Below are 12,567 nucleotides of genomic sequence, written 5' to 3'. Positions count from 1 at the left end.
AAGTCCAGGATCAAGGTTTGGTTTCTTCTGAGGCCTCTCTACGCAGCTTGCAGACGGTCTCCTTCTTGTGTCTTCACATGGTCTCTCCTCTGTGTGTGCACATCCCTGCTGTCTCTCTGTGTGTCCACATTTCCTCTTCATATAAGGACACCAGTCAGGTTGATGAGGGCCCACCCTAAGGGCCTCATTTCAACGTACTCACCTCTTTAAAGGCCCTATCTCCAAATACAGCCACATTATGAGGTACTGGGGGTTAGGGCTTCAACATATGAATTTTAGGGGACACAATTCAGCCCATAACACCTGGGTAACTCCCGTTTGTCTTTTGTACCTCAGTTTCAATGTCACTTCCTCAGGGAAACCCTCTCATCCTCCAGACTATGCTAGATCCCCCAGTTATTCCCTTTCATAGCCCACACTTGTTATTCATAGCCCTTATCACAATTGGAATTAGGGTCATTGTGATCTGTGCCAGTCTCTCCTTTCACCCTCATCCATAAACTACATTGAAAGCTCTGTGAGGGCAGCGGCCAAGTCTGTTTACCACTGAGTCCCAGCACCTATCCCCTTGCCTGGATACAGTAGGCACCCAAGTATATGGAGTGTTGGATTAATGAATGAAGTAGTGAATGGACAAACAGAACTGGGAGGGCGCATTGCAGGGACACTGCAACCCCTTCTCATTTTGCCTTGGCTAGTCTGGCCTCCCTTATCAGATAACAGAAGGCTTGGGTATACTGGGAGCAGACATTCCATCTCCTATACCTGGCCAGGGGAGTCCAGTGTCTTCCAAAGATCCATGTTATCATTGGCCAGCCTCATAATGAATAAGTCATTCCTCCCCAATAATAAAGTCATCTCCCTAAAATCAACAAAAAACTGAAAGGAAAGGAAACTAACATTACAAACCTACTATTTGCCAAGCAATTATGTGTCTTAGTTGATTTTTAAATCAGCTCTGCACAGCAAATATAATTTCTATCCATACAGGTAATGCAACTGAGACTCAGAGAGGTTAAATGTCATAAAAAAAAGGCTGAGCTGAAACACGGACCCATGTATGTGTGGTTCCAAAGCCCATGCTGTTTTGAACATACCAGGCTTTGGTGGAGGAGGGTGTCATGGCAAGCCATCCTTAGTCCTGAGTGTCAGTGGGAGTGCCCATGACTGCCTCCCTGCTTGCCTCTCAAAGACTGAAGTATAGATGGGGGAGAACCTCTTACAAAGGGAGGAAAGAGAAGAGTATGCATAAAGAAATGGGACCAGGTGTACTTCCATTTATTCCTCAAATCTTTATTAGGTACCTATATCAGGCACAGAGGCTGGAGACAAAATCTGACTGTTTTTTTTAAATTTATTTTGAAATAATTTTAGATTTACAGAAAAGTTGTGAAGATAGTCCAGAGAATTCCTGTATACCCTTCACACAGTTTTCCCTAATGTTAACATTTTATGTAATTATGGTACATTTATCAAAAACTAATAAATTCACATTGGTACATCACTATTAACTAAACTACAAATTTCACTATTTTTTCACTAATTCTGACCGCACATTGAAAAATTATTTCCTGGAATGTTCACACTTGTGGAAAATGTTGTTTCAAATAGTCTTTAGTCATATTTAAAGGAAAAGACCTTTGTTTCCTGATTGAATAAACGGAAATATATAGTTTTAGTTTTAGTGAGAGACGTATTAGGTTTAACTTTAATGACATGTAGATGTACTATGGCGATATGACTCTATATGAATTGTGAAATTGAAAATATATAATATCGTTGATTTATATAATGTATTTAAAAAAATAATGGGGCTTGCACGGTGGCATAGTGGTTAAGTTTGCGTGCTCTGCTTCGGCAGCCTGGGGTTCACTGGTTTGGATCCAGAGCACAGACCTACACACTGCTCATTAAGCCATGCTGTGGCAGCACCCCATATACAAAGTAAAGGAAGATGGGCACAGATGTTAGCTTAGGGCCAATCTTCCTCACCAAAAAATAAAAAAATAATAATAATATAAATAATAGTGTTTGTGATGTTTACCCTGAGGATTATAATTAACATCTTAAATCTATAACACTCTAGTTTGATTTAATATCAACTTAGATTTTTTTGTGTGTGTGTGAGGAAGATCAGCCCTGAGCTAACATCCATGCCAGTCTTCCTCTTTTTGCTGAGGAAGACCGGCCCTGAACTAACATCTATTGTGAATCCTCCTCCTTTTTTTTCCCCCTTTTCTCCCCAAAGCCCCAGTAAATAGTTGTACGTCACAGTTGCACGTCCCTCTAGTTGCTGTATGTGGGACGCCACCTCAGCATGGCCAGACAAGCAGTGCGTCAGTGCCCAGCAGCAGAGCGCGAGCACTCAAACACTAAGCCACAGGGCCGGCTCCCTAGAACTTCTAACTTATCCCTCATGGACATATGTTTCCAGATGATATGATTACAATAACATCATTGATAACAACAAAAATAATATCTGATATCTACTGGGAACATAGCATATGCCAGCTACAGTTCTTTGTATTTTATTTTATTTTATTATATTTATTTTATTATTTATTTTTCAACTTTGTTGAGATGTGATTAACAACAAAAAAATCACATATATTTAGGTTGTACAATGTGATTTTTTTTACCATGTACAATTGGATGATTGTGAAATGATTACCACAATCAAGTTAATTGTGATATTGTGATTTAAAATAAGAAATATATATTTGATCTTCAACCTCATTCCTAAAATCCTTGGAATTTCCTGTGATAAAAGTAATCAAAGTGTCTTTTGTGATATTAATGAGGTGACTTTTGGAAAGACCTTGGGTAACCTAAGGATGGGGGCTGGTTGCCAGGGAAACCAACCATAAGTAGAGGGTTGGAACTTTTAGTCACACCTCCCATAACCTCAGGGCAGGGGAGAAGGGCTGGAGGTCGAATCAATTGCCAATGACCTATGCTTTAATCAACTATGCCTATGTAATGAAGCCTCCACAAAAACCCAAAAGGACAGGGTTAGGAGAGCTCCCAGGCTGGTGAACAGGTGGAGATTCAGGGAGAGTGGTGTGCCCTGAGATGTCAATGGGAGCTCCGTGGTCCTCCCCGCATAGCTTGCCCTATGTATCTCTTCCATCTGAATGTTATTCTGTATCCTTTATCATTTTCTTTTATGATAAACTGGTAAACAATAAGTAAACAGATTTCCTGAGTTTTGTGAGCAGCTCTAGCAAATTAATTGAACCCAAGGAGGGGGTTATGGGAACCTCATATTTATAGCCAATGGGTCAGAAGCACAGATGACAGCCTGGACTTGCAATTGGCATCTGAAAGGGGAAGAGGGCAGTTTTGTGGGACTGAATCTTTAACCTGTGGGATCTGACACTATCTCCAGGTGGATAGGGTCAAAACTGGTTAAATTTTAGGACACCTAGCTGGTGCCCCAGAGAGTTGCTTGGTGTGGGGAAAAATCCCCACATTCGGTGACCAGAAGCATCAGAAGTGAAGTGTTCTGTGTGAGTGTGGTAGTAGTGTGAAAGTAATGGAAAAAGACACATAGGAAGGAAGAATTGGAGTTTTTCCTAATATTCAGTTGGTGGCAGCAGTGAATTTTTCTAACTCATAATTAAACACATCCATCATCTTACATAGTTACCCTTTTTTGTGTGTGTGGTGAGAACACTCATGATCCACTCTCTTAGCAAATTTCAAGTCCAGTATTATTTATTTATTTATTTTTTGTGAGGAAGATCAGCCCTGAGCTAACATCTATTGCCAATCCTTCTCCTTTTTTTTCCCTTTTTCTCCCCAAAGCCCCAGTAGATAGTTGTATGTCATAGTTGCACACCCTTCTAGTTGCTGCATGTGGGACGCGGCCTCAGCATGGCCAGGCAAGCGGTGCATTGGTGCGGCCCAGGATCTGAGCCCAGGCTGCCAGTAGCAGAGCACGCACACTTAACCGCTAAGCCACAAGGCTGGCCCCTCAAGTCCAGTGTTATTAACTATAACCACCAGGCTCTACATTAGATCTCCAGAACTTATTTATCTCATAAATGGAAGTTTTTACCTTTTGACCAACGTCTCCCTATTTCCCCAGCCCCCCAGCCCCTGGCAACTACCATTCTACTCTCTGGTTCTACGATTTTGACTTTTTTAGATTCCACATATATATGAGATCATACAGTATTTGTCTTTCTGTGTCTGGCTTATTTTGCCAGCTACTGTTTTAAGTGTTTTATGTGTCTTACTTTATTTAGTCCTCAGAACACTCATCTATGCAAATTAACATTAATATTGAAAATAAATGAATATTTATGAGGAAATGGCAACTATCAGGTAGAGGGCAAGATGAATATTTTGCTCGGTGTTCAGTGAGCTCTGATGTTGGTTAGTGCTGGACTTTGTTTATACCATAGAATGAGAGATCAGGAAGGTATTTAAGAAACATCTTCTTCACCTCCTAATTTACAGATGAGTGAACTGATGCCCAGAGGTGACAAGTAAATCACAAATGGTCACATAAAATTTCTGAAATGCAGGACTCAATTCTGGTACAATATTATAAATTTTACGTAATTTATAGTTTCTCTCATCTTATTTATACAACTAAAGGTCAGGAAATAAATAGACCAATAGAATAGAAATGAGAGCTTAGAACCAGACCTGTATGTCAGAATGTGAGATATAATAAGCGGAGATAGAATTGATTGCTTAGTTCAGCAATTCTTAAGGTTGGTCCACAGAAACATGGGGGGTCTCTGATACTCCTTCAGGAAGTCCGTAAGGTCAGAAACATTTCTAAATGAATTTATAAATAAATAATTAAATTATTTTTAGTTCAAAATTATAATACTATAAATGTTGATAGATAGAACTCACATGAGCAAATGATTTTTAGTTTCCTCAACTAAAAGCTATAAAGGCTTGCTGAGACCAAAGATTTTGAGAAATCACTGGTTTAGTGACAGATTGCTTAGCTTGGGGAGAACTGGTTCAGTCTTTAAGGAGAAATAAAGATAGACTTTACGTGGAATTTACAAAAGAAAGCACATAGAAGCACAAATCATCACTACGTAATTTATAAGCATATTCAAGATGTCAAAGTAGAGTGAGTATGTATATGGAAGGAAAATGGGAAAGGGGGTTGGAGTTTAAAGTAGGAAAACAAGAGGAAAATGCTGCTTCAGTGAACAAATGATCGTGTATTATGCTATAACTTAAGTGTATTAGTAATTCCACTTTCTGCAACTGAAGTTGCAATAAAACAAAAAAATATTAAAGAAATCATATTTTTGCTATATTGAATAGTGTGGTTTTAACTTCTCTTTTAGCAAATGTAAGTGAATGTTAGAAAACAAGATTCTGGTGTAAAAATTAACTTATGAATGTGGCTATGAAAATGTCTTAGAAATGAAGTGTTTAAAAATTTACTGCTAAATATTTATGACTTGAAGATTAGTTAGGTAGTGATTCACCTACATATGAAAACCTCACTCGGCCATCTCAGTTTCCCAACAAGCTGATGGTAAGGTTCTATTCAGGGACTTTTACTATACACGATATTAATTGTCAAAACTCTTTCCTGGTCTGACACTAAAAAATTTCTCTCTCTTTACCAAGATCAAATAAATGTCATTTTCTTTTCATACTAAGAGTATTAAATATTAATTAAAGGTAATATAAAGCAGTTAAAAATGGAAATGCAGAGGTAAAACAGGACTAGGCCATAGTAAGTATTGGTAGTAGAAAGTTAAGTTTGTCCTATGTTTCTGATCTACTTGGAATACTGATAAAATAGTTTCCTTAAAATTTAAAAATTTATTTTTGTCTACAAAGGAAGGAGTTAGCCTTTTGTTAGCTCCTTTCATCTTAGCCTAACCATTGTGATCTCAGAAATAGACTAACATAGAGGAATGGTATCCAAAGTAGCGATTGCAAAAGAAGATCTGTTGGAGTGCAGAAGGAAAATAATGAAACTCTAGTTATATTAAGTTTTTATCTCATTCTTTTACATTTCTATTTGAATTTTTATGCTTTATATACTTTATTATGTATATGTGTGTGTGTGTGTGTGTGTAAGTGTATATATAAATAAAATATGTTAAGGGGAATGTTCAAATATTTTAAACTGATGAGATAATTTTTTTAAAGTTTGCATGGCACTTGGCAGGGTACTTAGATTCTTCTTATTGTAGAATTTCATTTAGAGGTTGGCTGGGTACAACTGAGTCAGCAATTTTAACCCCTCTGCCTAATGACATTAGCTCTGCTCCAACACAAGAGAACATATCAGAACAGCGGTCCCACGTAGAAACATTTGTCTTAATCCCTGTAGCAAATGTAAGAGAATATAGTTTCAAGGCCTGATAGTCCTCAGCTTTCCTTATTGCTCTTGAAGTGCTTCTCAGAAATCTACTTCCATCATTTCATCAAGGTTATACCTCTGTTTCTACCCCACCCTAGATTCATTTTTTCTAATATTTCCATTGGCATCACTTCCTTTATGTATCATTTTTATTGTCTTCTATTTTGTTGGTTTGTTTGTTTTTAACAGCTTTGTTGAGGTATAATTGATATACGAAGAACTGCACATATTTAATGTGTACAATTTGTTGGGTTTAGACATGTGCAAACACCCATGATACCATCACCACCATCAAGTTAATAGAAATAGCTTCTATTTTTAATTTCAAAGATGTTCCATATTTGTGGAAAGTATGCAAATTAGATAGAAGGGCGGGCAAACATTAATAATTAGTAAAAGCACTGATTGAGAAAATAAGCATAGCCATCCATTTATGATTTAAAATACCTCTTCCTACATGATCTGGTCATTTAACTAATATATGGAATATAGCCTCAGTAAAGTTCTAAGACTAATTTCCTTCTTAATAGCACGTGACACAACTTCCGATTTCAAATTAATGGGGAGGAGTCTGCATCTACCAATGAAAATCTTGAGATACTACTAAATTACTTCCTAAAATCACAGACACTAAGTTTTCCTTTTGTTATGTATGAGACATTTCCTTCTTTGTCAGGAATTATCATGAATTTAGATTAAAAATAAGAGAATGCCAATCAAGATATATTATGAAGATAATAAGCAACAAGATAGAGAAACTTATAGTTTTCCTGACAAAATATGATGAGCAAATTTGTTATTTTTGATGGAGTGCCTCAATATGCGTAGTGACTTAAAATATGATTTTGAAAAATATCACCTGGTCCATCTCTGTCCATTCCTAAGAACTTTAGATTGGGAGCACCTCAGGGACAGAGTAGAGCTTGTTAGACTTTATTTCCCCAGTGCCTAGCACAGCGACTGGCATATCACCAACGACAGCAAAACACTTAATAAATATTAGTCGAAAGAAGAAAGGAAGGAAGGAAGGAAGGAAGGAGGAAGACGGAAGGAAGGAAGGAAGGAAGGAAGGAAGGAAAGAAGGGAGAGAGAATACTATTAATATTGGAAAAGATGGCCACATAGCCCCAAGGTATACAGCAAAACCATATCTGGATTGAGGTAAACACTCAAATTAGCTAATCTCCCATAGGTGCTTTCTGTCAGAACTGTAGGGATACTGATGAATTGGCTGGTCAGTGGTTCTTAAACCTGACTGAACTTTAGGGCCACCCAAGGAACTTATACTGACATCTGGGCCCTACCCCAGATCACTTATATAAGAATTCTGGGATTAGGGACCAGGAGTTGGTAGTTGTCAAAGATCCCTCCAGGTGACTCTACTGTGCAGCCAGGTGTGAGAATCCAGATTTATGAAACGTCCCAGAAATGTTTTGCTGCATTTCATCCTCTTACTTTCTCATGAGTGTTCTTCTTATCTGACATAATTCCACTCTCAGCAATCAGCAGTGGTGTTATTTTACTCTACTTTCTGTGATATGTCATTTCAGAAGGTCTTGTTCACCCTCATGTTCTTGTTTCAAATGCTGTCTGATTTTTCCTAATCATCTGTTTCAGAACAAGAATTTCCTGTGCTCCATCCTGAGGTGGAGTCACGTGTTGGCACTACAGAGCAGTGATCTGAAGGGTAATAAATATGCACAAAGAAAGAAACGAAATCATTTTCATCAGGACTCCAAAACAGTAAGTAAATCCTCCTTTTGCTTCTGATGCTGGGGAAGTGGTTGTCCTGTCAAGGTCCATCAGAGAATTATACCCAAGCCTGCAGTTTGAGAATTTGAAGATCTAAAGAGTGGAGTTCTCCCTCCCACATTGTAATTGATCTTTTACCATGCAGAGACCACTTTGATTTCACTTTGCTAAATGGAGGCCTGCAGAAAAATGGAAACCTCTGTGTTTTGGAAGCACGCCCGTGGTTATTCTGGGAATATAATTGGATATGTTTCATGTAAAGCTCTTAGTCTGAGGTACTGGTGAGTTGCCAGATTAAAATTTCCTTCAATTATAAACAAAGTATCCGTGAACTGAATTTGAAATATAGGAAAAATAATTCTAAACCTCACAAATACAAACCTCAATTCCAAAGTGAATATTTGACCAACAAATACTAGATGGTATAATTTCATATTTTTATATAGAAATGTCTTTTTTCTTTCACAGAGTAGCCTTTTCTCTTGTAAGTTTTATTTTTTTTTTAATTATGATTGAACAATCACAATTATATAAAGACATTTGCTGGATGTAATGATTTTTATCTGAGTATCTTAGAGATAGGTTTTCAACCCCATCAAAACTAATGTCCCAACTTTAAAACATATTTTATCACCCTAAAATAAAATTCTTAGATAATACAATCTAACTTGAACATAATAGTGTATGTGTGTTAATACTCTAAGTGTAATATAAAAGAAAAATATATTCTTAGTAAAAATATTATATTTTTTTTCCTCAGCACAACCAGAGTGGAAGTCCTTAATGACTGTGGTCGGATGCTCACTCCTAGACTGAGAATCAGTGTATATACAAACGTTGCCTGAAACAGTAGTGCTATTTGGGTGAGTTAACTATAATTGGTATATTCTCGGATGACATAATTCTTTGAAAATGGTGAACCGCTGCTCACAACATTCCTTTGAAGAGGGTCACATTAGGTCCAGGCTCAAATAGTCAGAGACTGGATTTTTACCAGCAAGAATATCCAGAGAGATAATTGAAATTCGTGTAGAGAATGTGGGAAGCTTTTGTTGTGTGTGGCTGCCTTGTGTACACATGGATGATTTCTCAAACTAAATGCCAACTGTGCCTTCTGATCTTTCTGGCAGCAAAAATGTCATTTAACATTTCCCAAACACCTCCTCGAGGTAATACTGCTATCATTGGAAATCATTGATATAGCCTTCTCCTTTGTTTCAAATGAACAAACTCTGATCAAGTCAAAGGCAAATGAGGTTTAAAAATTGAACAAGATGGGGCCGGCCCGGTAGCGCAAGCGGTTAAATGTGCATGCTGCGCTTCGGTGGCCTGGGTTTCGCTGGTTTGGATCCCGGGCGCCCATTGACGTACTGCTTGTCGAGCCATGCTGTGGCGACGTCCCATATAAAGTAGAGGAAGATGGGCATGGATGTTAGCTCAGGGCCAATCTTCCTCAGAAAAAAGAGGAGGATTGGCATCAGATGTTAGCTCAGGGCTGATCTTCCTCTCAAAAAGAAAAAAAATTGAACAAGAAAATATCTTAAATTTGCTATGGTCCACTTTAAATATAGCAAACTCTTCAACATGTGGGTTCCTCTTGCTCTCTTGTTGTCTTACTTGTATTAGGTTCCTATTACACCTTCCTAAATTCAATGATGTTTCTAACTTAGTATTCCTTCTTGCCCATTACATTTCCGCTTCACTCATGAGTCCTTTCCTTCCTCGGCCTGTTCAGTTCCTGAGTCTCCCATTTTTTTGCTGCATAGCTTGGGCATATTACTTAACTTCTTTGATCCTCATTTTCCTCATATACAGAGATAATAGCAGTACTTATCTCATGGGATTGTTATGAATATAAACATGACATAAAGGCTTCTAAGAGTACAACTCAAAAGAATAGTGAGAATAAACTTTCACTTGCTCAGTCTAGGCAGGGGAATTTGACATCTGAGAGATGGGTTCCATTTTGAATAGTAAAGTGTGCTGGATGACCTTTACCCAGTGCATAGACATTCATAGAAGATAAATAAAGAATTATCAGAACACAAAAAGGCAGTTACATAGTATGAATGGTTAATGGCATACATTGGTTTGAGATAGTCTACAAAAGTAATAGACTTGCCAAGGGGACTTTAATGGCTCAAGTTCATTGGCCAAAATGGTGCCTTCCCTGGATAGAGCTTGGATAATCATTGCCAGAGTTTGTCTGTCCTTGCTTTACACATCCATTGTTGACCTGCTCCACCTCTAACTGACACATATTCTCTTTATTATGCATCTTCGAATAATATTCAGAGGATCATTATTATTTCCCTTATGGGGAAGGATCACTCTCTCTGCTTCTCCCCATATACGAGGTACAGGTATCACTGCCCAATTATTTACAGGAATAAACAGGGGTTTAACATCCTAATACTGAACTTCATTCCTTTATTCATTCAACTAAACTGTATTAATCTTCTAACAAGAACTCTCATTTCTTCAGGTGATGCTGTTGTCATTGGTCTGGGGACCACGCTTCAAAAGCCACTGTACTATGCTCTGGGGATAGGATGGTAAATGATAAGAGTCTCATTATTCAAGAAATTTTCAGGTGCAGTCATAGTATCTGTGATTATAACACTGTGTTATAAGAGACTCAGCATGGATATTCCAGTACGAAATGGAAGCAGATAGCAAAGTACCTAAGCCAGTTGAGAAAGAGTTAGCAAAAGCTTCTCAGAGGAGCTGACATTCTGTAGAGACCTGAACATTGAGTAAAATGGTCAAGTAAGAGAAAAAAGTTGGTGAAGAGGGCACTATCAGAGACCTAAATAGTGAGCCTGAAGTTGGGGAAGGGTAAAAAGCTTAAGAATGATGTAAACCCCCACATAATGCAATGCATATGGTAAAGACACACCTTTGGGAAGGACTGACTGATGTAAGACATTAAATTGTGTTCAGTGAAAATTAGGTCTGAGCTGGTGGAAAGCAAAAACCAGAGTTTAAGGACAAAATAAAATTAGAGCTGCCAGGAGTTTAAAAGGAAGAAAGGCTACCAAACAACAAGCCAATAAAGTGGATCCAGATGAATTTATGTGAATGGCATTTGCTAAGGCACGTTTAGGGATTTACTTGACACATTTAGGTCTCCACTACTCAAAAGTGACATTCTAAGTTTTTAACGTCTGATAACTTCAATTGGGAATGTTAGCCTCATGGAATCTCTGGAGGAAAAAAGCACAGCCAGGATAAAAATCCAAACATCATGCCAATCTTTGACATTTTGTTACTTGGCTTCTTAAACACCTGACAAATGTTATGATTCTAACTTGTTTTGGCAAACACAGGGAGCTTTGGATTCCTCTTTAGATACTTTGGATTAACCAGGAGGCTAGTGAGAAGGAAAAAAATGGTGTTGTATGTTATGGATTAGAATGTATGCCAAACCAAATAACAAAAATAAACCATCCTTTACAATATACCACCATCCCTGGGCATTAAGTAGGAACTGTAATTGTACTGAAACATGAGTCAAAAACTGCAATGAACCGGCAATAATTTGCTGAACTCTGGAGATTTTTTTGAACTGTGGACTAAACCTGCAAATTAAAAAACCAAAAGCCGACCGTTTAGTGACCCTGTTTGAACTAGAATTGAACCTATATTTTGTCTATACTTATTTAAATGTACAAGCAAAATGTTTTCCAAACTAAATCTAAAAGGAGTTAACCTATATTGTGCTTGAGTCTCTAGTTTTTAAATAGATGTTTTTTTAAATGATGCAAATCTGTAATCGATGTAAGTCCACTCAGGTAGCAAGTACTGATGTTTCAGGATCCTTGCTGGAAAATTACTTCTGGTCTCTGAATGGCCCACTGCAAGGCACTGTCTCCAAAATGTTCTATGCCAGGGGAGATTCATTGTTCATGGTAATAAATAGATCATCTTTGATCAACTGATGGGCTTTGAATAAATGAACACACAGAAACAATCAGACGGGTTATTCACCGTCTCTCTTCATAAGGACTTCTTTTCCTTTCACACATAGCTGGTACCAGTTTTCATTCTGCTGCACCTTTCTCATCCTTCCTAGTCCTTTATGTCCTGAGGCAGTTTCCCATCTTCTTTCTCATGGGTCCAGCTTTTTATCATACCCCAGGATTAGCTCAGAGTGATGGCTACAGGGTGACATCTGGTAATGGTGAAGGAAAATGGAAGAGATGAGAGAAATAGGCTGTTCTATTTTGCTGGTAGAGAGACTGTCAACAGACTCAGTAGTATCTGCTTACTTCCCACTCCCATTTCTTACTCCAAATACTCTTCCCGAAATGTTTCCTATGCTATTATTTTTATAATTAAATGCCAGGAACTAATTAATCCAGCTGTTTTCCTAAATGTGAAAGAATTGTATTTCAGTATTTTCATTTCCAAAAGCCCAGAAATAACATTCAAGTTTTTACATTGTCCTCTTCAAA

Source organism: Diceros bicornis, chromosome X (genome assembly GCF_020826845.1).
Source record: "Diceros bicornis minor isolate mBicDic1 chromosome X, mDicBic1.mat.cur, whole genome shotgun sequence".
Classification (NCBI taxonomy): domain Eukaryota; kingdom Metazoa; phylum Chordata; class Mammalia; order Perissodactyla; family Rhinocerotidae; genus Diceros; species Diceros bicornis.
Note: the sequence above shows the minus strand (reverse complement) of the source record.